Source organism: Ambystoma mexicanum, chromosome 4q, assembly GCF_040938575.1.
Source record: "Ambystoma mexicanum isolate Mex_15411 chromosome 4q, UKY_AmexF1_1, whole genome shotgun sequence".
NCBI lineage: Eukaryota > Metazoa > Chordata > Amphibia > Caudata > Ambystomatidae > Ambystoma > Ambystoma mexicanum.
This window is the reverse complement of record NC_090928.1, coordinates 191,991,961-192,019,619: the sequence shown is the minus strand read 5'-3', so window position 1 is coordinate 192,019,619 and position 27,659 is coordinate 191,991,961. Positions and strand designations below refer to the sequence as shown.

Here is a 27,659-nt window from a genome sequence, read left to right as displayed (position 1 = left end):
TCCCATGCTCAGCATGCTGACAACGGTAGCATGTGGCACGTGCGGATTTCCAAGTACCATGAGGACCATGCCCCACCAAAGCAGACAGTCCTTCTTCCCTTTCAACTATGTTCTTTGCAGCATGCCCTCATTGGGTACTGTTAAATATTCACACATGCCTCCACCAATCACATTGAAGAGCTCTCCATTTAACACTATCACTTCTGTACAACAGTCCTCTGTGTACACAGCACCCCGAAAAATGTTATTGCGCAACACCTTAGCCTCCACAATCCCATTTCCATGGCCGCCATCCTCAAAAGCCCCAGATGTGTCTTTTTTGTGCTGTGTGCGGGCGTGGGGGAATAAATTGTAACCAGGGTAGGATATTTCATGTACAGTGGTGGCTCTGAAAAGAGCCTTTTTTTTAGGTTCTCATAGAGAAACAGCTTCTTTTCTAGTTTTATATGATTTTGCATTTTCTACTCCTAACATTCTGACTGTACACTCTTCAACACATCCTGTAGATGGGCAAACAAAACAGCATTACCAATGGGCGACAAGGAAATGCCATTTGCATGGAGAAACTCGATAACTAATGATGTCATTGTTGCAGAAGAACATCCCATGAGCAGACATAAAGTCACACATGCGTCTGTTGATGTGACACCTTCCAACCTCTGGCTGGGAACAACATGCATTATCTTTGTCCCATACTCTTCGTGATGGCATGGATGAGGAAAGCACCTGGGCAGTGGGAAAAAGCCTCTTTACTGCATTCAGAAACCTCTTGAGGTTATGGAACAAACGTGAACAAGCCGTGTAATCCAAATGCATGCCCCTGTAATGGACAACAACTACATGAACAGTAGCGAAACTGGCCATTTTTCGGCAGAAGTCAACGGAAATGCTGGAATTATGGGCATGGACAACGCACCACAATACGTCCACTCCATCCAAACCAGAATCGCCATCAAAGTGTCTTTCCTGGGCATACTTCTGCAGATCTATCACAAAGGGATCACCCAAAATCAACACAATCTGCTTCTCCATGTCAGCTCTCCTCACTACGCAGAGTAATGAAAAACAGTCTTAGCGCCCCTTCTTGTGAACCACACCCTGAGTACCTGATTGTATTTGGATAATCCCAGCCATCACCTTTCCATTGGCCAGCATGGTGAGAAGCACAGAATGTGGCATGTGCATTTCCCCAAGTACCGCATGGGCCACGCCCCAGTAAAGCAGGACCATTCCTTCTTCCCTTTCGACTAATTTTTGTCCAACCCTACCTCATTGGATACTGTTAAATAGTGACACACGCATCCACCAATAACATCCAAGATGTCAGCATGTAATATTGTCAGTTCTGCACAATGCTTCACATGCACCGTTACACATTCAGAGTGCAAGTGGCGACTTATTCCAAAGCACCTCCAGCAGAAAGTTCCGTAAAAACTATCCAAGATTTCTGCATCCACATTCATGCACATGGGCACCCATCAGCACAAACTGCAGGTAGAAAAATGTTGTGTGCACTATTGTTACAACTGTGTTATAAGTGCCTCTGAGCAGGCTGTCTGCCACTAAACATCTACAACTTACTTACAAGACGGCGTTTTTTTCTCCAATCACCTATCATCAAGTGCCACTGCAATGCAGTAAGCTTTCAACGTATTCATTTACCCATGTCACCCATTGCAACATCCAAACAGGAACTCTCTTCTTTCCTTCCGACAATGATCCAAATTTTGTGCCTCACTTACTCATCTCGTACAAAATCCGTAAAAATATAGCACAAAAGCAGCAATGCATGTATTTTAGCAACATACACAAAGTACGTACAGTGCATGCATACAAACGGGATGCCTGCCATTTACCTTGGGCACTTCAACCATAGGCTTCTGGATGTGTCTTTAGAAATGGACGTTCTGCCACAGTTTTTGGCGTACACACAACAACCACAAAGTCTGCAGAGATAGCGTGCTAGGAACAAGAGGGGGGGATATGTTTGTAACTGGGTCGAGGATGTCCTTTGTAGTGGCACCTCTTAAAAGAGCCTTTTTTTTAAAATGTTGTTTAATTTTTTCTTTTGACGTGCTTGCACAGAACCTTGTTTGTGTTTGCTCTTCATCTCAGTTTCTATTTTCCTTTCCCCCTTACAGTTTTGCAGGATTCTCTTCAACCCTTCTTGCACGTTGTAAAACAAAACAGCATTGCCAATGGCGGCGAAAGAAATGCCATTTGCATGGAACCTTGTTTGATTTTGCTCTTTATTTCACTGTCTGATTTGTTTTCCACCTTACATTTTTACAGTATTCTCTTAGCGCTTCTTGCACAGTGTAAAACAAAACAGCATTGCCAATGGTGGTAAAAGAAATGCCATTTGCATGGCGGAGAACATTCAAGCACTGAACATAAATTGACACTTCTGTTTATAAGACACCTTCTGACCTCTGGCTGGGGACAAATCACACTGGCATGATGCCACGCTCCTCTTGGTGGTATTCATGAGAAAACCACCTTGCCGGTGGGAAAAATCTCCATCACTCCTTTCATCAACTTCTTTAGCTGACGGAGCAAACGTCCACATGACATGTACCCCAAATGTAGAGCTCCATAGTGCACAATGACAACATCAACAGTACCAACAGAGGCCAAAAAATCTGCAAAGGTCAACCATACCATGGAAACTGTACTCATAGAGAATGACCCAGAATGCCTCCACTCCTTCAAACTCAAAATTAGCAGCCATGCCTCTTTGCTCAGCATACCTGTGCAGATCTGCCACAAAAGTATCACCCACTATCAGCACTCTCCGTCTCCCCATCTCTGACAACCTCATTCCACAAAGTTTTGGGAATAAATAGTGCCGGCCCTTCCTATGAAGTACACAGTCAACACCTGATTGGATAATCCTCACAGTTGCTATTCCATTCCCACCATACTCAGAAGGGCAAGATGTGGCACGTGCGCTTTCCCAGGTACAGCGAGGGCCATGCCCCAGTAAAGCAGGGACAGTCCTACTTCCCTTTCCACTATTCTTTTTGCAGCACTCCCTCACTACGTACTATTAAATAATGACACAGGCATGCACCAATAACATCCAAAAACTCTAAATCCAACACTATAATTTCTGTGCAGATCTCCATATGTACCATTACACACACACAGGTCAGGTCTAGTGTGACTTCAAAGCACCTCCAGTAACAAGTTCTCCAAAAGTATCCATGCTTTTAGCACCGAGAGTCACCCAGAGCAGGACCCATCACCACAAAGTACAGATTGCAATATTTATTTTGCTCGCAACACACTACTGAATGCAAACAACCAATACTTCAAAGTGCACTACAGTAGTCAGTAATCTGTGCAATGCACACTACCCAAGCACATAAAATACCCAGCTGTACCCTGTGCACTTCTATAAACACAGTATTTAAACACAGCACCCAGTGCACACACTGCAGGAGTGTTCACTCCATCAGCTCCAGGCAAGGACTACAAACGATAGCATGTGCTAACAATCACCACACCCATGGAACCAGCAATGTATGCAATGCTCACAAAACACACAAAGAACGCAACAACGTCAAACCTACTTACAAGCAGGCCACATAGTGCTTGGTGCAAGGGCTGCTGCCATGCACCCAATGTGCTAGGGCCTCACAACACACAACACACCACAGTGTACCCTACCTTTAAATGCTCATATCATGTACACTACACTCCCCATCTGCAATTCAGCCTGCCAACTTTCACCTTGGCCACATGTTTTCATGCATGGCTGTATGATGTGGCATTGGGTGTGGTGAACGGTATGTATGTGGCTGTGTACATTGTCCATATGTTGCATGTGCCTTGCTATGAAATTCCTTTCATGACGCAATATCGTCTAGCTGCATTATGTTGCGGTGACTGTGGTCAAGGCCTAGGCTTTTGGGTGCATGGCCTATGACCTTTAGCCATGCACCCAACAGTCGAGGCCTTGTCCCCACCCAGCACAACATAACAGAGCCATACAGGTGACCATTTGGCCAGGTACCACAATCCACAAACTTTCCATAGGCAGCAACACTTCTACCCATCCCCTGCACCATAATACAGCGATGCATGCAAACAAGTAACAATTGGCAGAATCGACAAACATAGCACAGTGTCCAGCAACCCTACCCACTTCCATTCACATAGCATTGTATTATTGTAACCAAACCACAAAATCTATCTTAAGAACAGTGGCCTTGCTGCCAGCACTCTATTAAGTGCACAAAATCAATACTGCATAGTGCAGTACAGTACTCACCACTCCACACAATGGATACTACCGAAGCCGATAAAATATGCACTTCAACCCTATCCACTTCTATGCACACAGTACTTCAACACTGCACCCAGTGCACACACTGCAGGACTGTGTACTCCAATAGCTGCAGCCATGGACTAAACACTGTAGGATGTGCTAACTATCACCACACCCATGGAACCACCATTGTATGCAATGCTGACAAACCACACACATGAGGCAACAATGTCAAAGCTACTTGCAACCAAGTCACACAATTGGTGCAAGGCCTCCACCCATGCATCGAATGGGCTATGGCCTTACGCACACAGCACACCATAATAGACCCTATGTTACAATTTTCATATCATGTGCAATGCACTCCCCTTCTGCAATTTAGCTGCCAGCAGTCACCACTGTAAGGGGTCGCTGCACGACCTATCATGCCGTAATGAAGGCTGCCTGCATTTACCACACATGGTAGTCACCTGCGGAGGGTCCCGCGAATTGGCGCAATACACATGGATACTGCAGGCACACCACCGTCTTCTTCCACCTAATAATGACATACCTCAGATGAACAACTTCTCACTCTTACACCCTTTCCGTCTCTTCTTCCCACCACCGCATGACGTTAAGTATGTTGGCCAGGCCCTTTCGGTGCAGCACTGTCCTCCGATACACAATGGCAGCGTTTCCCAAAAGTTTTGACGCACAGTAAGCTTCGCTCCAGCCAACCACCGGCCGCCTTCAATGTTCGCTGACATCACGGCATACTGTAAGCCAATGAGACTTGTGACCGTGGGGCGAACAGAGAAATGGGTCCATGGAGCGGAGCCAAAATATCACTAATTTTTTCAGATGTACATTTCAGTTCTTTGCAACAAAAGTATTGCTCAGATTTCCACCAAATACACAAAAGCACGCTTTCAGGACAAAGCCCCCGCTCCTGCCGCAAATTTGGTTACAATCCATCCAGCCGTGCGCAAAGTTTTTCCCCATTCGTTCTATGGAAGAAAACAAAGGTGGGACCCCCCCTATAACTTTGCCCCCCCCCCCTTGAAGAATCCTCACCAAACTTGCCCAAATAGTTTGGAATGGGCCATATACTTTTTTCCCAAGGTTTAGTGAGGATTCCTCCACGTGGAGTGAAGTTATAAGCCACCCAAAAAGAGGTCTTACTATGGGTTTAGCAATTTAACCATAACTACACAGCCTCTACCATGGGCCGTGTAATATATATATATATATATATATATATATATATATATATATATATATATATATATATATATATATACTGGGTTGCTGCCACTTACCCTGTAATAATCTTCTCAATAGGCATATTCTCTTTTTAACCACTCTATGAAATGCCATATATGACAGTACTCTGCACCTAGTAACATCAAATGGCAGTTACTTACATGCACTGGCAACATATTAAAGTTCCACACACCAAGTGCCACTTATACATGTTGCACAAATCTTTCACATCAGCTTTTCCTTTCTTTTACAAAATAATTAGACACAATGCTGCTGTAAATGCACATATGCATTTTTGAGTTTAAGCAAAATCTTCCTACAAATAATAAATGCACACCATTTTCCATATCTCATTCCATATGAACATTAAAGTTTCCAACATTTCTCATTGCATCCCTTAAAGTGCCATCATTCTCCACCTGCTCTCACCTACGTGTATACTACCAAACGGGCCAGTTCATAAAATTATTTGCACATTGCAAAGTGATTTTTCACTGCTAAAAAAGTAACTTTGCACTGCCAACACAAACACTTTTTCATAGTACTGTGCAGAATGTATTTGTGTAATACAAAGTCAATGCAAACTCACTTTATACTGCAAAAATGAAATGAATTTGCACTGACTTTCCACTGCATTAATGCACTTTGCACAGTTCCATGAATCAGGGTTTCTATATCGGCAGTGCAAACTCACTTTTTAGCAGTGCCAAAAATTCCATTAATCGGGCCCAAAGTACTTATACATAACATTTCTCTTTATATATATAAACTATTGTTCTTTTCCAACCACTACTATAACACACCAAACACTGCTCCAACTACAACCTGCCATTGCATTCTGTTTCCTGATCTCGTGGTCCATTGTCTGCTGACCTGCCTGATGCTGTTCTGTACTAGCGGGCACCTCACGATGCTGCTGCACCCTTGGCCAAGGTTGGTTCATCCCCTGTGGAAAGCTATGTGAATTAACATCTTGAAAAAATATATATCTTTTAAAGTGGGCAAAAAGAGCTTGAATATATAACTTTTGCCGCGTTTGTCTACAGCGCCACATTGCATGACTTTTTGCATATGAAACTGCCTAACAGACTGCAGGGCTCATTTTCGTGCCATTTGGAGCCATTCTGTGCCTGCTCTACGTTTCTGCAAAGGTGTTCCTGCAAGATGGCTGCCACCTGTGTGCTTGGTTTGTGAGCAATGTGGGTGTGCTGCCTTCCCACTACCTGGACTGTGATTGGTTGCCTGGGACTTTTAACACCCAATCGTGGACCGGCAGGCACTGCTGGTCCCCTCTACAAGGCCCATTGCATGGACTTGAAATATTCATTTTGTTTCCTGATCTCGTGGACCATCATCTGCTGACCTGCCTAATGCTGTTCTCTACAAGCGGGCACCCCGTGCTGCTGCTACGTCCTTGCCCAAAGTTTGTTCATCCCTCATGGAAAGCTGAGTGAATTAACATCTTGAAAAAAAAAATATCTTTAAAAGTCGACGAAAAGTGCTTGAATATCTTACTTTTTCCGCGTTTGTCTACCGCGCCACATTGCATGATTTTTGCATATGAAACTGTCTAACAGACTGCAGGGCTTATTTTCGTGCCATTTTGTGCCTGCTCTACGCTTCTGCAATTGTGTTCCGGCAAGATGGCTGCCATTTGTGTGCTTGGTCTGTGAGCAGTGTGGGTGTGCTGCCTTCCCACTACCTGTACTGTGATTGGTTGGACAATATTAAATCAATGATTTCATAAATTAAAATAAACCACTATTTTGTCTCTATATATCCTAAAGCAACAGCTCCCTCTAGCAGTGACAACAGGCGAAGCTACAGCTCCGGACAAACATACATCTGGCCTTGAATTATATTGTTAGATTAGATTAGTTGGACCTTGTAGACGTGGTTGAATAACACAAGTGACCTGATATGCATCTGGTACCATATGGTACCCATTATGCCACCACCTTGGACATAAGGGAGCCACATGGTGCTATTTGTGGTTGCCATGAGTTGCCATTTGCACCACCCTTCATATGTTACATTTGTGGATTGTGGTATGTGGGAAATGTTCCCTTTCATAAGGCCATTATGTTGTGCTGGGTGTAGGTAAGGCCTACAGTATTGGGTACATGGCCAAGGGCCGTAGGCCATTGGTTATTCACCCAAGAGTCTATCCGTTGACGACAGCCTGCACACCATCCTGCAGCCATGCAGAGTTGCCTCTGTTTCTCTCAGAGGATGGCGTTCTTTGAATAATGGGTGCGGAGAGCATTTTACACTTGGTGCAACAACCAAAGTGAGGTGCTATGCGTTCGCGAGCACATGGTGTAGGTAATTGCAAGTGTTGCACATTAGGGTGTAATTTGCCCACAGCCAGAGGTCGGGAGATGCTTTATAAACAGAAGCATGTGTGCCTTTATGTGCAGTGCTGGGATGTTCAGCACTGACTATGACAGCATTAACGAGTAAGATTTGCAGTGGGTGCAAGGAAATGGAATTTGTTTGACCTCCATTGGCAATGCTGTTTTGTTTGCCACTCTGCACGCAGAATAGCATACACTCCTGTAGAACTGTAAGAGAAGCGTTGACGTTCAGTCCGTACAAGTGTGAGGAGCAGAAGGGAACAGAAACGCATCGAAAGACATAAAAAACAAAAAAAGTGTAAGCAAGAATGTACATAACAAAAACAGGACAAAAAAAAAACCCAAAAAACTTTTCTTTTTTGAGACAGTACTGCAGACCCAAGTCCCTATCCTGTTTTACATTTACCCCCCTTCCCCAATTCCCCTCCCTCCCTAGCACGAAAACTCAGTGGTTTACGCTGTACTTTCACGCTTCCACATGCCACATCCAGCCATTTTCTGGATGGGAGCCATGGAAAGGAAACTGTGGAGCGAAAGACACTGTTTATAAGGTTGGTGGGTCAGATGTGTACTCAAACAGTGTGCCAGAAGGTCTCTTTGCAGAAAGAAGTGCAGAAGGATATGGTGGAAGTGTGCAATGTGAGGAGCAGGCATTCTGGCTGTATGCATCAACTGTATGTATTTCTTTGCAGTTGGTAACATGCAAGGTGTGCTGCGTGTGCCCAATGTTTTGTGAAATGTGTGCAGTAAGTGGGGTAGTGTGGAAAACAAAAAACAACTTTGCAGTGTACACTGTAAGTGGTAGGCATCCTACTGTTGTGCATGTACTGTGTGTATGATATCATAATACCAAACCAACCAACTGCCTCCCAACAACTCTGATCTTTTTGAATTCACCCCGGTCACTATTATACAGGTTGAATCAATAATTGCTAGCCTTAAACCATCACAATGTCAAGGAGACATCTGTCCTGCCTCCAGCAAAGAAAGAGCCAAAGACTTCGCCCCCTTCATCACCACTCTCATTAACACCTCAATCGCCTCATGCTCGGTACCCAAGAATCTCAAAGACGCTTGGGTCAAACCACTTCTCAAAAAACCCACGCTAGACCCAAGCACACTGACTACTTACAGTGCCATCACCACCGTCCCATTCCTGCTACAATAATCCTTGATAAAGCAGCCTATATCCAAATCCAGAACCACCTCGAAACGCACAATCTTCTTGGCCTCCGCCAATCAGGCTTCAGACCTAGACACGGCACTAAGACAGCCCTTCTAGATCTGAAGATCAAAATGGATAAGGCCAAAGATAAAGGCCATCATGCCCTCCTCTTACTCCTGGATCTCTCAGCGGCCTTTGATTTGGTCGACCATAACATCCTAACCTCACACCTAACCACCTCTGCCTCCTTCTCACTTAATGCAGCTAAACAGATGCAATTCTTCCTGTCCGAATGATCCATGAGAGTTTTATCAGACAATGCTTCAGCAGACCCATCACCTATCACATGCAGAGTTCACCAAGGCTCCTACGTCCTCCCCCCCACCTTCTATAACATCTTTACTAAGATGTTATTCGACCTCCTGGATGACATGAAAGTCCTATACACTAACTATGCTGATGATACGCAGATCCTCATCATGCTCTCTGGCTCATAGGATAAGGACTCAAATCACCTTAATGAAATCTATGGCAAGATTCAAGACTGGATGGCAAAGCATGGGCTTTGTCTAAACAATGACAAAACCGAGCTCCTACTCATTGGCTCCAGACAACGTCTCAATAAACTCAACCAAAAATACAAATCTTTCAATATCGATGGAAACCTCATTAAGGTCTCCAAAAATGCCAAAACACTAGGTGTCTACCTTGATTCCACCCTGACACTGTTGAGACAGGTTAATGCCACTGTATCCGCCTCGGCCTACACAACTAAACTAATAGCCTGTAGACCATTCCTATCTACTCAAAGCTGTATCACGTTAGAAAGAGCATTGATACTATCCAAACTTGACTATTGCAACTCCCTATATCTAGGGACTAGCATGCAAAACATACACAAACTCCAGATTGCACAAAACAACGCTCTTAGACCAGCCCTCAACATCCCACGCAATGACCACATATCCCAGGCAAGACAAACGTCCAAATGGCTCCCAATAAAAGACAGAGTCACCTTCAGAACCCTCATGATCACTCACAAATGCCTCAACAACGCTGTTCCAAATTACCTTGTCGACAAATTCTGCACCAGGACATCCTCTAGACCCACCAGAGCCAATTACGCCCATTGCTTCATCATCCCCAAATACAAACTCCAAATATCAGGCAGTAACAGTTTCCCAGTCTTAGCGGCTAAAACTTGGAACACTATGCCCCCAGCACTAAGAAAGGAACAATCTTTCCTCCCCTTCCATTTCAAAGTCAAAGCATGGCTCACCTCCACTATACCTCCCACATAATCAACACCCACTATTCAGCAAGCTCCGGGACAATATCGGCTTCTCTGCCCATCTCAGCCCTTTTTATCTGTAAATATCTGTGCTTTCGTGTATATTATTATTGCTTATCCTTTCTCTACTGTCCCCACTGTTTCCATATTATAACTGTTCCTATCTTCTTATATTCGCATGTATGTAGTTTTTCCACACTAAATATGCCTGTACATTCTTGTATTTATTGTAACTATACATGTATGTAACCGCCCATAAGACTAAGCGCCTATCTACCCTAGGGTGCAGCGCGCTACATAAGCAAATAAAACAAAAAAACAAAACAAACAAATATGATGTGCGACTTGTATGCTACAGCATTTGTAATGCGCCTACACACACGTCTAGCAAAGCACAACGAGGTAAAGGAGGGCAAACAGAGGGGAGACAGAGACAAAGAACCTACTAGGCCAGGTGTGACTTAGATAGCCCAAGGTGCTTCAAGAACCGGCGATGGTTCTCCTCAAGTGTCAGGGCTGCAGGGAGCCTGTTGCAGAGGGAGCCCCCAGGCAAAAAAGCACATCTACCAACAGCTGTTTTTTTGCAGAAGCGCGTGACTCTGAGGGAGTTGGAGATGGATGAGGGAAGAGCTCGCGCACGCAGATATATAGAGAGTTAGATTTGAAGGTATTGTGGTCCCAGGGGCCAGAAGGCCTTCTGCCTAATGCAGAGTCTTCTCACTTTATTCCTCGCATCCACTGGGAGCTATTGGCGACATTTCAGTGCAGGAGAGATACCATCCCTAGTCACATGCTCCTCTTCTGGGTGCGTTCCAGAGGACGAAGAGTAGAAGGGGGCAGATTTAAAGAGAGCATGCTGTAATAGTGCAGCCACACATATACAATCAAAAGTTTGAGGGGAAAATTATTTATTGGCCCCAGGATTCGTCCCCCCCTAACAAGGGCTTGTGTAAACTTCCAGACTAAAGAATCCCATTGCCTTTATGCTGTGCCCCAAAAGCAAGAAAAGGAACACTATTCACTCACAATACCTGTGTTTGTCATTCACAAATACACTGAAACACAATAAAATTAGCATATTGTAACACATGACTTTATTAAGCTAATACATTTCTCTTAAATATGTATTAAACTGTCTATGTAAACAATTCATAATAATAAAAAAACATTTAATATAAACAATTACCTAAAGCCCTAAACACACTACAACACTCTCAAAGTGCAAACGTGCTTACTTTCCACTCGCATACCTTTCATACAAATGTTCAACCACACTCTCTCCACCATACAGAGTTTTGTAGAATCTTGTCGAATACACAAAACAGAGAGATCCTAGATTCTGGACTGCTCCCTCTGGCTGGTTTGTGCCCTTATTTAACAAATCCTTTTCAATAAAAGGTTCTCATTAACTTAATTAAACTTTACACAAGATTGCCTACTAATAAAGCAACCGCAATGCCCGACATGTTTCGTTCTTATAACAATGTATGACAAATAACAGAACTTCTTCAGGGGAGATTCGACGACCAGATTCTCTTGGTCTTCTCAACCTTTGTGTGGAAATGTTCCTCTATAGCCCTATGGGGGACAGCATATAAAACAGCTATAAGTAATGCTGTTATTTAATCACATTTAATCACACCATTAGAGTGCCCAAACTCCTATGGTTGACTTACCGTGGTAACTTCATGGTTTACATTGTCCACGGAATCATAGCCTCGTCTCCTAAATCAGATGTCCCACCAATATAGTCAAACACCACATGCAACTGCGCCATCCGCTGACTGCAACTCTGAAAAAAACAAACAACTCTAAATGCCGCATTCACTGTTCTTTGTTCCTTAATAAAAGTTTTCTTCTAAAATGTCAATTTTCTATTAACATTTTTAATGGTAACCACGAAAAAAGAGCAGTTTTAATTTTTAATTTGGCATCTTAGTCGGAGGCTAATATCCATTCGCCTATCCTACTTTACATGGAGATTGTTGCTAAAACCACATTAGACTACTGTAGTCCATGCTCCTAATTACTGTGACATTTCTTTGTCATTTTCTTAAAATCATTCTTTTCACTTGCTCTAAAAAGTACCACAGTTGTATTTCCAACCCGCCTATAATGCATCAATGTTGTCCACATTGTTAAGCACAGGGCATGGGGAATTCTTGAGTAAAAGAGGCACTTACATGTCAAATTGAAACTTCACTCCGAAAGGTGGTGGTCCACTAAGTCCACTTTATTTTATGGCCGGGACAGCCCCTGCTTGTAGACCGCTATTGGCGACATTTCAGTGCAGGAGAGATACCATCCTTAGTCGCATGCTCCTCTTCTGGGTGCGTTCCAGAGGGCGAAGAGTAGAAGGGGGCAGATTTAAAGAGAGCATGCTGTAATAGTGCAGCCTACACAGAAGTACAGCTGGGCAGACAATGATCTTTTGGAAAGTTGCTTTCCCTTGGTTCGATACATTGAATGCTGCTATTGATGCAATTTTTTTACGATTTATGTTGGAGGTGAGTTAGTGGGAAAAACATTTCGTAGCATTGTCTGAAGCAAAGCAGGGAGTTCCTGTGTCAATATTACACTGTATGATATGGGTCAATTAGAACATTGCAAGCATATATCACTAACGTGCCACTTCATGGTAGGGGATAGAAAAAAAACAGTATGCTTTTAAAGAACGTAATGGCCCCTCAGTGGCAGATACTGTGCGCAGAGGCACTTATACACAGTAATATGCAAAAGCTTGTGTACCTTAAATTTGTGGTAGTGGGTGCGCAAGTTGATGAATGTTGATGCACACATTTTGCAATCGATTACTGAAATCTGTACTGGACGTGCTGGTAAGTGACAGTACACTATGCTGATTTTCTAACGGTTCCTATGATGTGTTGTGCAGCAAAGACAGTGATAGATGGTAACGCCTTGGATGGCATTGGTGGGATCGTGTGTGACCATTTACCTGTACCCAATGAGGTGGTGCTGGACAAAAAGTAGTGGAAAGGGAAGAAGGACTGCTCCTGCTTTACTGGGGTGCAGCCCTTGCGGTACTTTGGGCACTGTAAGTGCCACAATCTGCGCTTTTTACGTTGCTGTCCAATGCACATGGGACTTTCGGGATTATCCAATCAGGTACTGTGGGTGTGGTTCACAGGAAGGGGTGCTCAAACTGCTGTACATTATACTCTGCATAGTGAGGCTGGCTGGCATGGCGAAATTCATTGTGTTGCTTATAGGTGATGCCTTTCTACTAGATCTGCACAAGTATGCCCTGGAAAGAAACTTTGATGGAAATTTTGGGTTGGAAGGAGTGATCGCATTGTGGAACAGTGTCTACGAGCGCAGTTTCGCCGACATGGATACACTTTGCAAAGAACTGGCCACTTTTGGTATAGGCGATGTTATTGTCATCCACTTCGGTGGCATGCATACAGGCTACATGTCTTGTTTAGGCTTGTTCCATCAACTAAAGAGGTTGCTAAAGCTAGTGAAGAGGCTTTTTCCCACTGCCAAGGTGCTGTTCTCATCGATAACACCACGAAGAGTGTGGCCCACTGCTCGTGGATGTTGTTCTGAGCCGGACGCAGGAAGGTGTCTCATCAACAGAAGCATGAATACTTTTTTGTCCACTGCTGGGATGTTCTTCTGCAACAATGACCTCATTAGTTGTGTAAATGCAGAATTTTTCCAACCAGATGGCATTTTTTTGTTGTCCATTGGTAATGTTGTTTTGTTTGCCAGTCTACAAGATGCAGTGACGAGTTTACTGTAACAGTGTCGCACAAGAAAACACAAAATCAAATAAAAAATTTAAAAAAGGTGTTCCTCTAGAAGCATCTAAAAAAACAAAAAAAAAACAAGGCTCTTTTAAGAGCTGCCCCTTATAATGAACTTCCCCTACCCTGGTTGCACGTTATGCCCCCATGCTCACACGCAGCATGAAAGCCACAACTGGGGATTTTCAGGATGGCGGCGATGGAAATGGGACTGTGGAGCCACAGGGATTGCGCAACAACATTTCTGGGCATGGTGTGTATGCAGAGGACTGTTGTACAGAACTGATACTGTTACACAGAGAGCTCTTCAATGTCATTGGTGGAAGCATGTGAAACTTTTTAACAGTATGCAATGGCGGCGTGTTGCAAAGAAGAAACTGGAAAGGGAATGTTTCTGCTTCATAAACCATTCATTTAATATTGATGTATTTAATTTCATAAGATGCATAAACGCAAATCAGAACATTCATTTAGCAAACAACACACTGCTCAATACTGTGCTAAAGTGTCAGTGCATGACCCTTAAACATTGCTGCCATAACCACACTCTCCTCTCTCATGCCATACACTTACAAAAAAACAACCTTAAAACAAGAAACATCGCTATGGAGTGATAACAATTCTACAATTCAGATCCCAAATTGGACCTGGTGTGACACAACTTTACATAGATGTCCACACCTCTTAATTCGGATAAAGCCTGCACAGTTATAAATTGCCTGTTGCCAGGTCAGTAATAGCACTTATGAAAGACAAAAGGACTTAGGAGACCACATGTTCATTTCTAATGGCGTATCGACTTGAGTTTTGGCTCTCATGGTCCCATGCTTAGTGATGGACCAGCCTCTTCAGTACGGGATAATGTACATGTAGACAGGGTTGCCTCAATGTTTCCATTGTAACACCAATCAACAACACCAAACAACTGCTATCGTTAGCATTCAGCGTTTAAAGCACCTCCAGGGGCATAAGCCCCATAAGGGTAATAAAAGTAATATTGCCTCTTGCATCCAATGTGGAGCATTTATCTCCATCCAATCTCAAGACTGTCAGGATACCACAACCCGCTGTTGAGCTTCATGGCATAGGCGTCAATCTTTCATCGGCTGACTGAACTTGGATTACAGCGGCTGATATTTAGAGTCAATGACAATTTGCATAGCCTGCTTTCAATGCTAGAGTGTGCTGTTGCCTTAGGATGTATAGTGGTCCTACTGTGTTAATGAAAACCTGCACTTTGGCCCATGTACACAGGCGTTCCCACTAGTTACATATATTGCACAAGCACCAGACATTTTGACTGGTTGTTCTCAAACAATTATTTTTAAGAAATAGGGCCAAGCAATGCATTTCAAAGAATAATTTCCCCAACGAATTGGTTAAAACTCCACAAGTGTACAGGCAGCTCTAAATGGAAACATTTAAGATAATGATACTTGAATGGCCAGGCCGCACTGAGAGGCACTTTTGCAGCAGGATAATTTTGAAGAATTACAGTGCATTTTTACACTGGTTCCAGGTGGTTTTGAATAATATTGTCACCAATTGATCAGTGCAAAGAAGATCTTTTACACCAGTCAGTAAGTGCAAATATCAGTGCCACATTGAGTGGCCATGATGCAAAATTGCCTGGGATCAAAGGGATTTATATATTTGGCGTATGCCACACGACACAGTTATTTCTCCAAAGCAGCCAATTACGTCTATGCCTGTGTCTATGTCTAATAAAATAAAAAAATAAAAATATTTTTTAAAAATATCAATATCAGAATATTGAGTGCCTTTTTAAAACACGGGACGCATACAACAGAGGTGTCCGATACACTGTGGCAATACCCCAAAAATGCAACTGCTAAATTGCATGCCATTAGAAATTATACAACATAAAAATACTGTGCCAGTAGCTATAATGCCCATCGTTGTTCCTGGTGCATGACTCAGAGGTCGAAGTGAGCGGAAACTAATGGGAACAGAGTACCACTACTTTTATTTGTACTGTTAAGAGTTCCACTACTTTCTACAGTGACATTCACCATTCCAGATCTGATTTTTTCGAAGTTGCCACATACCTGTTTACTTTACCGAGCTATGACAGTTGCAGCCAAACTGAAATGTGTTTCACCATACATTCACAAAGCCTGCATGCCATCTCAGCCTGGATGCACCCTATCTGGTGTTAGGTTTTGACCTGCCACCTGTCCATGGTATGTGTGCTTGGGTCATGACTGGAGTGTTGATGTAGAATGTTTAGACTGGAACTTGCATGAGTGTTCTACTGTGTGTGAGTGTTCCTAGAAAAACAGTTGGGACCTGTACCTTAATGGACTAGGGGGCCGGTGGATGTCTCTCCCTGCCTATGTACTTTACCTTATTACCCTCATGTACTTACCTGTAGACTTAACCCAGTAAAGACCTATGAACTCCAAAGCATAAACTTAACATTGGCGACGAGGATTTGTACCACAGAGCGTCTAATGGTGAGAGTGAGCAGTATAAGGTTGGAAAGCTGCACTTCAGGAGAAGCAGTACAGTGACAGAGGGCACATGCAGCAAGAAAAAGGAGGGAGAACACCAGAGGAGCAGGAGACATCCACCGGCCACCCCAAGCTGTCCCTTGGCCACAAGGTGAGCGTGCCCCGTTTGCCAGAGCCGGCAATAGACTGCGCCAAGTGTTAATTTAATGGGGGCTGGCGCTTGCACCTTAAGGGGCAGTGAACTGTAACGGACCCATATGACCGTAGTATTAGCCCTGTTAGACACAGTATTGGTTCGGGAATCCCCCTCAGAAGAAGCGCTACTTACTGCGTGTGAGTACTGGCTTGGGGAATGGCCTCTCAACCTGAATGAAGGGCCGCACAGGAGTTTGCAAGTGCGCCAAATGCCAGCAACGTTTGGCTGGTGGCGGTCCCAGCGCTCTACTGGTGAAATAAAGCAGGGCGGCCGGTGCTCTCCGTACAGGGAACAAGACGCCAATGCACTGGCACGTACCTCCTCATTAGTGGCTGCTTTGTTGTTGGGCCGTGGAGTGTGCGGTCCCGCGATGGCATTATCAGCAATTCCCATGCAGCGCTGAGATGGTCCTTGCTAGCTTCCCCTGTCTGGCAGCGAGAGGGTGACGGTTGGAGCGGAGCCATCTGTCCGTGGCCGCTCTTCCAATCCTAATGGTGACGTCACATTCATGCTTGGGGTATCAGTGATTGTTGCCAGGCATAGATTGTTCGTGCCCGCATTCGAGGACCCGGCAGCGCCATGACCGCATTATGAAGAGATTCATGAAGGTCTGAGAAAAGGACCTTCCAACGTGAAATGCGTGCCCCACTTCCGCGTATCATACGCAAACACGACATTGGACTTTGAACGTTTCAGCAGCCGTTGGGCTGTATAAACGATTTATGTACTGCATTCAAATTGAAACTTTGCCCACCGTAGTAAACGGGCTGCACAGCTTGAGGGGCAGTATTTTGTACAATGTTTTATTTGGGGGAATTTATCGACAACGAAAAGAAGTGAGATAAAATACTCCTGTCGGTGCAGGATCCATTACAAAGACATGCTGCAGAGTCATTGGAAACCTCGCCGATGACAATGTTTATATGGAAGCTAAGTAATGAACCCGGACATGCAGTGATGTGCCATGATGCTGCAGGAACTGCATTTTGAACTTAAGTACTGGGAGTTATTTATGGGTGTCACAGTGATTTAAACAAATCTTGTAGTCAATCAATTAATGGATTGTATATTTGGCATTGCTGTTGGGTGAGTTCGTTTTGCCAATTTCGTCAATTGATGCAATGCAATCCATGATTTATTGTCATGTGTGTATAACCTTGCTTTTTCTTCCAGGAACTTAACGAAGAGGGCTCTGAAGATTTTAATTGTTGGGTTTCGGAGGCGTTTTTTTCTTACATGTATTATTGCCCACTTTTATGTCTGATTGGTTCTTTTGGTAGGTTATGAGAAAGGGAGAGTGATTTATAAATGCATGGTTGACATAATGAGTATCAGAGGCAGTGTCAGTTATTGGAGTTGTTGGACTGGATTGGGCACATTAAGTGCCAGTAGTGTGGCATAGTAGGTGCCATTGGTTTGGCATAAGTTGTGCCATTGTTGGCATATTAGATGCTATCGGTTTGGCATAAGTTGTGACTTAGTGCATAAGAGGTGCCATTGGTTAGGCATAAGTAGTGTCCCAGTTTGCTTAGGTGATGCCAATGTTTTAGCATAGTAGCTAGACAGTTTGCATTTTAGATGCTTTTGGTATAGTGTATCAGGTGCAGACAATGGGCCTCATTACGACTCAGGCAGTAAGGGTTTTACGGCGGTGTAAACAGCGCCGACCCTTACCGCCTGAGTACGAGGTCCCTTAGCGCCATGGCGGATTTAACACCTGCTTTTAGCAGGTGTTAAAATCCATGGCGCTAAGGGACCATGGAGTTAATTACGCCACCGTAATTTACGGTGGCGTAATTAACGCCTTCCCCACTCCCATTATGCCCTATGGGGCAAAAATGGGAATGGGGAAGGGTAAATGGGGATTGGGGACTTACCGCCCCGCCAACCTCGGAATGGGGCGGTAAGTCCGCCAACCACCATGGCGTAAACGTAGTTTACGCCATGGTGGTAAAGTCACTGCCCAGGCGGTAACTTACCGCCTGGGTCGTAATGAGGCCCAATGTCACTGATATGGTGTGAGTAGTGCATTTGAAGTGTACCATTTATGCCTTTGGTCTGGCATAGGATGTGCATTGAGGTGCATGTGAGATGTCATTGGTTAGTAGCCATTTCAGCATACTAGATGCCATTATGGTTATGTGCTTAGGTGTAATGTTTAGTTGCACATAACAATGTTTAAATGTTGGGTGTTGAGCACAACAACTGCTGTATTACTTAAAGTAAAGTAAATGCAATTGTAGTTACATGTGATGCACTGTTTGTTTAACACATTTTTCTTCCACAGGTACACACAGATGAAATGTATGTTTATCAAATAATTTTTTTGCCACATGTACGCACAGTATCTCTCTGCAGGCTTAAATTATGGTCCTATTCCGGACGTGTATTTTCGTGTTAATGTTCACCATATTTAATACTGAATTGGAGGGTGTGTTGAGGTTTGCGTGGAGTTGGTTATGGGTTTGTGTGTACTGGTCAAGGGTCAGTCATGTTATTAATATGTGGAAAATTGTTCATGGGGATATTCCCGTCAGCTTTATTTGTTTGTGGAACAAATTTACTCCTGGCATGTGTGCTAGGTTTTGAAGGTGCTTGTGCACACCTTGTAGTTGGAAGTTTGATGATTAGATTGTTTTGCATGTAACATGGTGGTTATGGTTGACTGGTGAATGAGGGCTGGTACCCTGTTATTTGACGTCTGTGGTGGGGCCCGCTGCAGAGTTGATGCGTGACTAATGGTAGGTGCTTAGCTGTTATTAAGCTAGATGAAGGAAAAGTGAGGTTAGCACATTTTTACTCTGAGCAGTTGCTTGGTTAGTCAGAGTTGTATTGAGGAGGATTTGACCTCTGTGGTCATTATCATTTTTGTTCAGAGCAATTTTGCATCTTCTGCCTGTGTTCTTATCCTGCTGTTGTCTGGTTATGTAAGGGGAACGTGTGTTAGGTTTTGACCTGCCCCCTGTCCATGGTATGTGTGTTTGGGTCATGACTGGAGTGTTGATGTAGAATGTTTAGACTGGAACTTGCATGAGTGTTCTACTGTGTGTGAGTGTTCCTAGAAAAAACAGTTGGGACCTGTATCTTAATGGACTAGGGGGCCGGTGGATGTCTCTCCCTGCCTATGTACTTTACCTTGTTACCCTCATGTACTTACCCGTAGACTTAACCCAGTAAAGACTTATGAAACCCACAAACGGCTCCACCTGTATGTTTTGACTCCAAAGCATAAACTTAACATCTGGCTTTATCCGAACGATCAGACACTGGAGGAGGTACTGCTAATACCAAGACATTTCCATCTGCCCCAGATTTTTGGAACGCTTGTCAAATTGTTGTCCCAGGTTAAGGGCTTAGATGATACATTTGATAAAGCTCCAGGCCATTTCCATGGGATCTTATTTTACCATCAGGTGGTTAGATGGGACTTGCCCCTTCATGCCACTAGGCAAGTGGGCATTTATAGTAGGAGTCTCAGTGGCCAGTGGCTTGGACCACTGGAATGCACGCCTGTGGGATACTTCAGGACCACCGACTGTTCGGCCCTAGGTCTCTGTCAGACCAGCGGTGATAAGACTTTCAGTCTGGGCATTCAGGCTTTGTAATAAATGAGCACATTCTATTCATGACAGCACACACCTGTCTAGTGACAAGCCCCTGTTGGAGCCTCTGCTGCTTAGGTAAGTAAGTGTGGGCTCCCGCATCGAGAGCAGGTAATAGCAGTGATTGATTTCAGACAGTCCAGATATACATGTTCCAACTGACTGACAGACTGAGAGAAAATAATGGAAAACAATGCAGAGGACCCCATGTTGCCTGTTCCAGCAACTTGGCTGTCACCCTGGCCATGCTCAACCCCTTGAACATGTGTTGCAACCTGCTCCCTCCTGCATGCGCCGTCCCCCCGCCGCTGTCACAGATGCGAGTTAATGCTCTTAACATTCATGTGTCAAAACTAAAATACTATCTGAAGTGTTATTATATGCTTCTATGTAATTATACTTCACCCCTTATGGAGGAAGTACTATGGCATGGTTGCCAGGGTCTCCGAAATATTGGTATAGCGTTCTTTCACCGACGGGTGAATTTCAATGTTTTTTTTCCTTGGAAAAAAATAACTCATCGAAATATACAGGGGGGCTGGAGGGGGTTGGAAAAGTATATATAAGGGTTGGGGGTGGTGAGAAATAGGTTAAAAAAATAATAGTGGATGGGGGCTTGTGGGGGAACCTCCCCAAAATTAAAATGAATCCAGTTCGATTCATTTTTTCAGTAAAAAATACTCCGAACAAAACCCATCGAAATTACACCCGTCGATGGAATGACATAGAACCCCGAAATGTATGCATCTGAGTGGGGACCGAGTATGAGGTATTGGCAATAATTTCAGGGACTTCAGCAAATGATGCAGCTGACCCTAGCTTGGTGCTCTGAGCTGATGTGTTGCTGCCGCAGATGCGACCCAGAAAAGCCATATAGTGCATCCCAATAAACGTGCCATGGAAGGCCATACTTGCCGCACTATACACACCACAGCAACCTTTGGGGACTGCGACGAGGGAGCTGGTGCGCCAGAACGATGCCCACATGTTTCCCTTGGCATCCATTCAAGTGAGGTCGATTTTTAGATGAAAAGGGGAAACCAAGGGATGGTTACATAAACCGCCTCCCCTCCCCCGCCTGCCAGTGGCATGCTGGCATGCGTGCATCACTAATAGCACAAGAGTTTATTTTCTTAACAACATATGTTCTCGACCACGTGTTGGAGTAATATGGCTCCCAGAAGGAAAACATCCTTTTGTTTTAAAAAGCTACCATTAGAAATCCGAAATATAGGGCCAGTTGCATGGTCGAGATAGTGCTCACGATATTTCCCCTCAGATAAAATACAAGCATGACATTTTCGCCTCAGAAATATGCAGCTTCTGCAATGGCTATTTCAGACCCATAAACCACATTTAAGAGTGGCCCTGGACATTTTCCCACCAGGAAAATATAATTAAGATGCCGGGAAATAAACCCGTGTACACCAGAAAAAAATCTGCTGTTATATGTATGTATTCTTTAAACCTCTACGCGTTCCTACATTGAAAGAAATCAGACAAACCAAAAAAGGTCGCGTTTGCAGTTCAGCGAGAACATGTTATCAAAAGAAGTTCGTGCCATCTAGCGGCCAGAAAATAAAACACACGCAATCACCTATCACTTATTTTCAGTGTACGTCCGAAAATGAAGATTCCCAAGTAACCTTTGCATCAGCCACATACTTAATGTATTTCAAATAGTATTTTTCGAATGTGAATATGCATCCCTATGTATACCTGAATATGTATCTTTTTGTGCAGATTTAAAAAAATAGTTTTCGCACTAATCGGTAGATTTATAGAAGAGATAATGCACAACACATGAGCCCACATTACAAAATGTATACAGTTCTCATGGGCCAGGGGCATGCAACCTGCAGCTCTTCTAATGTTTTTGACTACAACTTCCATGATCCCTCTCCATTGATTATGCTAGCTAGGGTTGATGGGGGTTGTAGTCCAAAACATTTGGAGAGCCAACGGTTGCAGCCCCCTGTCATAGGCGGACAGTAAATACTTCTGCCAGGCTTCAAAGCCCACGTGCTGTATTGTAGATTACATAAAGTGATCCCACGTTATTGAAGCCAGTGGAATAAGGGCTGGTCTCCCTGTTTTCCTGCTTGCCCTGCCATTGAGCTGCTGGGCAGATGTCCCTGCCAAGTGGTTGGAGGCTGCATAGCGAGCCTCCTACCTGTGGGGTGGAGGCACCTTGATATCCCCTCCCCAGGGGGCAGTGGTCCCATGCACCGGCCCCACCACAGCACGGGTCTCAGTGAGGCCATCAGGAGCCCCTTGAACCCCCACGACAGCCATCCAAATGTAGACCGTTTCAGAGCTGGGATACAATCAGGTGCATTCTGTCTCTAAACTCCATGATAACAATTTTGCCCTGGGAGCCGGTGGTGCATGGAGGCGAGTGCGTATTTGCATGGGGCAGGCTCCATGCAGATGATAACCTACCCACTAGGCATGTGAGAAGACAGCCTCACCGTTCTGGGGGGGCGGAGGGAGGCGTAAGGCAGTTGTTAGAAGCAGGTCACGAGTAGTGTCAGACTTCGGCTCCACCTCCCCCTTCTCCTCACCTGAATCTTCTGATATTGAGTCCTTTACCGTAGTCCGGATCCGGGGACGTTCCTTCTTCTTGTTAGAGGTAAGATCCTTAGGTTATCTAACCTTCTTATCGTGCAAGTAAGGTCTGGCCCCTCCGGAGGCCACCGTGGCAGAAGTGGAAACCTGCCGTGGGGGGCTCCCAGTGGGCCAGCCTCGGTGCCCAAGGGAAAAAGCCGGAATGGCAGAAAAAACCCTTAAACGAAGATCTGCAGGCAAGGTGAGGAGTGGTTCCAGGCCAGGTATAAGGCAGGTATTCCCAGGCTGAGATGATGATGGTTCATTTATGATGGATTGAAAAGCGAGAGCCTTCTCCAAAGTCAGGACACTTCAGAATGCCGGGAGTGTCAGATGCTTCGAACACCGAAGCAGATAGAGGCCGCAAGCAGTTTAATGTACAGGAAGGCAGAGCAAAGAACAGAGTGCGGAGGGATAAGCAAGCGGAGAAAAAGTAAACAGAAGGTAAGCCAGAAGCGGAGCGCGAAAGGGATCGCGAGCGGAGAAAAAGGATTCAGAAAGGCAGAGCGAGGAGCTGAGTGCGAAGGGATAAGCAAGCGGAGAAAAAGTAAACAGAAGGTAAGTCAGAAGCGGAACGCGAAAGGGATCGCGAGCGGAGAAAAAGGATTCAGAAAGGCAGAGCGAGGAGCTGAGTGCGAAGGGATAAGCAAGCGGAGAAAAAGTAAACAGAAGGTAAGTCAGAAGCGGAACGCGAGAGGGATCGCGAGCGGAGAAAAAGGATTCAGAAAGGCAGAGCGAGGAGCTGAGTGCGAAGGGATTCGCAAGTGGAGAAAAAGTAAACAGAAGGTAAGCCAGAAGCGGAACGCGAAAGGGATCGCGAGCGGAGAAAAAGGATTCAGAAAGGCAGAGCGAGGAGCTGAGTGCGAAGGGATAAGCAAGCGGAGAAAAAGTAAACAGAAGGCAAGTCAGAAGCGGAGCGCGAAAGGGGTTCGCTAGCGAGAAAGGCTGAACACAGATAGTCGGTTACGAAAAACCACATAGAACTAGAACACAGAGCGGCCAGAAAGGGGAGAGGGACAGAGGAGAAAATAACAAGCTCACGCCGAAAACAAGAGCTAGGAGGAATACTCGGAAAAAAGTTACGAGCTACACTGAGCGCTGGTAGAAGTGTAAGCAATACACAGATACAACGCGCCGAGCTGGAGGCGGGGCCTAAATTTATAGTGGAGGCAGCCATGTTGGGTGAGGACTAGAGCGTCCATCGATCCCACAGCTTCCACCCTCGATTCCTGACAGTATACCACCTCTTCCTTGGGGGTCCCCCCGGTTTGCCTGGCTGAAAATGATGGAACCTCTTTACAAGATGAGGAGCATGTATGTGGTAGTCAGGCTCCCAGGTTCTCTCCTCCTTAGGATAGCCCTTCCAATGTACCAGGTACTGTAACCTGCCCTTACGATACCTGGAATCGATCAAACGAGCCACCTCGTACTCGTCCGGGGCAGGATCAACCTTAGGGCGTCCCTTATGAACAGGCCTCTGAAATGGGTCTTCCTTGTAGACCTTGAGAAGAGAAGTGTGAAAGACAGGGTGAATCCTCTTGAGGGAATCCGGAAGTTTAAGTTTGAAAGCCACCAGATTGATCTGTTGAACAATGGGAAAGGGTCCTAGAAATCTAGAAGAAAACTTCCCCTTGTGAATCCATCTGGGAAGAAATCTGGTTGACAGTCATACCAATTGTCCCACCTTCCAGTCGGGGTTTGAGCGTGTGCTCCTGTCTGCCCACTTCTTCTGGGCATCCTGGCTGGCTAGATGAGCTTTCTTGGCTGTCTCCTGTACCTCGTGCAGATCTCTGAGAGCCTCATCTAAGGCCGGAACCTTGGTCGATCGTGCGTTTACCCAGGGTAGATATTGTGGGTTGAAACCGTATGTACAAAAGAACGGACTCATCTGTATGGTGGTGTGAATTGCATTGTTATAAGCAAACTCTGCCTGGGGGAGAAATTCAAACCACCTTTCTTGCTGTGGACTACAGAAGCACCTAAGGTACTGTTCCAAGCTGGCATTAAGTCTTTCCGTTTGGCCGTTGCTTTGGGGGTGATAACCCGAGGAGAGAGCCCTATGGATTCCCAGAACCCGACAGAGAGTGGCCCAGAATCTTGAGGTGAATTTGGAACCACGATCAGAGACTATAGTCCTAGGCAAACCATGCAGGCGGACTACATCACGGAGAAAGACGGCAGCTGTCTCAGAAGCCGAAGGCAGTTGCTGAAAGGCTGAAAAGTGTGCCAACTTGCTGTGGGAGTCACAAGTGACCATAATTACAGTCATACCAGAAGACACCGGAAGATCCACAATGTAATCCATGGAAATATGTTCCCATGGACGATTAGCTAGCGGAGGCTGTTGCAACAACCCTATTGGCCTACCCGTCTGATACTTGTTTGCAGCACAAACAGAGCAGGTAGATACGTATTGACTCACGTCCTTTCTTAGCCTTGGCCACCAGAAGCCCCTACTTATTAAGTCGTATGTCTTTCTGATGCCAGGATGACCTGTCAAGGGCGAGTCATGGCACCAGGAAAGAACCATTCTTTGAAGCTTCTTGGTGGGAACATAGAGCGCCTCCTCATGGTAATACAATCCATCCTTCTCTTTGGTGGTAGTGTGCGCAAGCTCTGGGCAACTCTGATACAGGGCTATAAACTCCTTGAGAAAAGTGGTCGTGGAAGCCAAAATCCTGAGCTTGGGGAGAACAAAGTCATATCCTTGATATAATCCTGATACTTCCCCGTTACTTCGGGATAAGGAATCAGCCTTCTTGTTCTCCGTCCCATGAATGTAAGTTATCACAAAGTCATACTGTAGAAAGAAATAGGCCCATCGGGCATGACGGGCATTGGTGCATTCCATCTGCTGGAGTACCCTGAGATTTCTGTGATCGGTGCGAATCAAGAAGCTATGAGCAGCTCCCTGTAGGAGATGACGCCATTCCTGACAAGCTAGCTTGATGGCTAGTAGCTCTCTTTCCAATACGGAATAGTTCCGTTCGCTACATGTTAAGGTCTTGGAAAAATATGCTACAGGATGCTCAAGACCGTCCTCCGATTCTTGGAGGAGAATGGCTCCCACTGCTCCAATGGAGGCGTCAGTCTCCATGATGAATTGTCTTGTCTGGTCAGGTTGGATCAGGATGGGAGCCGTGGAGAATCTTTCTTTAAGGAGTCGGAAAGCCTTCTGAGGTTCTCCTTCAAAAGAAAACCGTACTCCCTTCTTAAGTAGAGAGGTCAAGGGGAGCACAGTTTGTGAGAAGTTGGGGATGAAACGCTGATAAAAATTGGCTAAACCCAGAAAACTCTGTAGCTCCTTTATGTTTCCGGGTTCCTTCCAATCGTGAATGGCCTTAACCTTTCTTGGGTCCATTTCGATCCCTTCATGAGAAAGGATGAACCCAAGGTAGGACACAGCAGTGGCTTCAAACTGACATTTTTCGGGCTTGACCAACAACTGATAGGTAAGGAGTCTTCTCAACACCTTCTTGACCTGTGCTCTGTGTTCATCAAGAGATTTGGAGTAGACGAGGATATCGTCTAGGTATACCACCACGGATAGATATAACATGTCAGCAAACACCTTGTCCATATACCTCTGGAAAACTGCCGGAGCATTGACAAGACCGAACGGCATGACTCTATACTCGTACAAGTCGAACGGAGTGCGAAAGGCAGTCTTCCATTCGTCCCCCTCCTTGACCCTAAGGAGGTGATAGGCCTCTTAGATCTAGCTTGGTGAAATACCTAGCCCCTTGAACCGCCTCCAGGATGTCTCGTATAAGGGGCATGGGGTACCTATCCCTTATAGTGATCTTATTAAGTCCTCTGAAGTCTATGCATGGTCGCAACTCCTCCGAATCCCTCTTGGGGATAAAAAACAATGATGCACCGCAGGAAGACTTGGATTCCTGAATAAGCCCGTTCTGTAGATTAGCGTCCAGATATTCTCTGAGGGCCCTTCGTTCCGGAAGGGACAGGGGATACATCCTTCCGAAAGCAACAATAGAATCAGGCACCAGGTCGATTGAGCAGTCCTCTGCCCGGTGTGGGGGTAGCTGCTTAGGTAGAGTATCCAGAAAGACTTCGGTGTATTCATGGTATTGGGGTGGAACTGTTGCTACAATTAAGGAGCCTGGAGCCTTGGAACCTTCTCCAGTCACCACCATGGCCGCAGTAGTATTCAGACAGTTTAATTTTCAGAATTGGGAGTCGAAGCACACCTTGTTGGCAGCCCAATCTATAAGAGGATTATGTCTCCTCAGCCAAGGTATTCCCAGAACTAAAGGAAAATGAGCTGCACGTATCTGGTCAAATACTAGAAGTTCTTGATGATTGCCTACTCTAATCTGCAATGGACTCGACTCCCACAGGATAGGACCCGAAGAAAGAGGAACACCATCCACACCCTCAACAGGTATGGGTCTGGGTTTGGGTCTGGTAGAGACTAGGTTCTCTTTAGCCCAATTAATGTCCATGAAGTTACCCGCGGCACCACAATCCAACATTGCCAATACCTCAACTGATGTCGCTTCAGATAACTTCACATGGACCTTGAAAACCATTAAACTACTGTCTTTGCCCTCTTCAAGGGTTCTTGAGTGGTTGCAAGGGTAACTGGCAGGTCCCCCGAGACTTCCCTTGCAACAGCCCGGGGTGGAAGTTTTCCTTCTTCCTAGGAGGAACTTCTG

General features: G+C 45.1%; 1 long non-coding RNA gene across 2 annotated transcripts in view; it reads right to left on the bottom strand.

Annotated features, from left to right (window-relative positions):
• The window catches only part of LOC138468491 (uncharacterized), a 547,794-nt gene that overhangs the window by 279,818 nt on the left and 240,317 nt on the right, over window positions 1-27,659 (bottom strand). Inside the window, exons 2-3 of one of the 2 annotated variants that reach the window (XR_011268278.1) lie at window positions 12,008-12,123; window positions 11,532-11,909 (exon numbers count right to left, since the gene is read on the bottom strand). This is a non-coding gene — a long non-coding RNA (uncharacterized lncRNA). Of the gene's footprint in view, window positions 1-11,531; window positions 11,910-12,007; window positions 12,124-27,659 lie in introns of those variants that run through there. The other variant, XR_011268277.1, reaches the window with a different exon arrangement.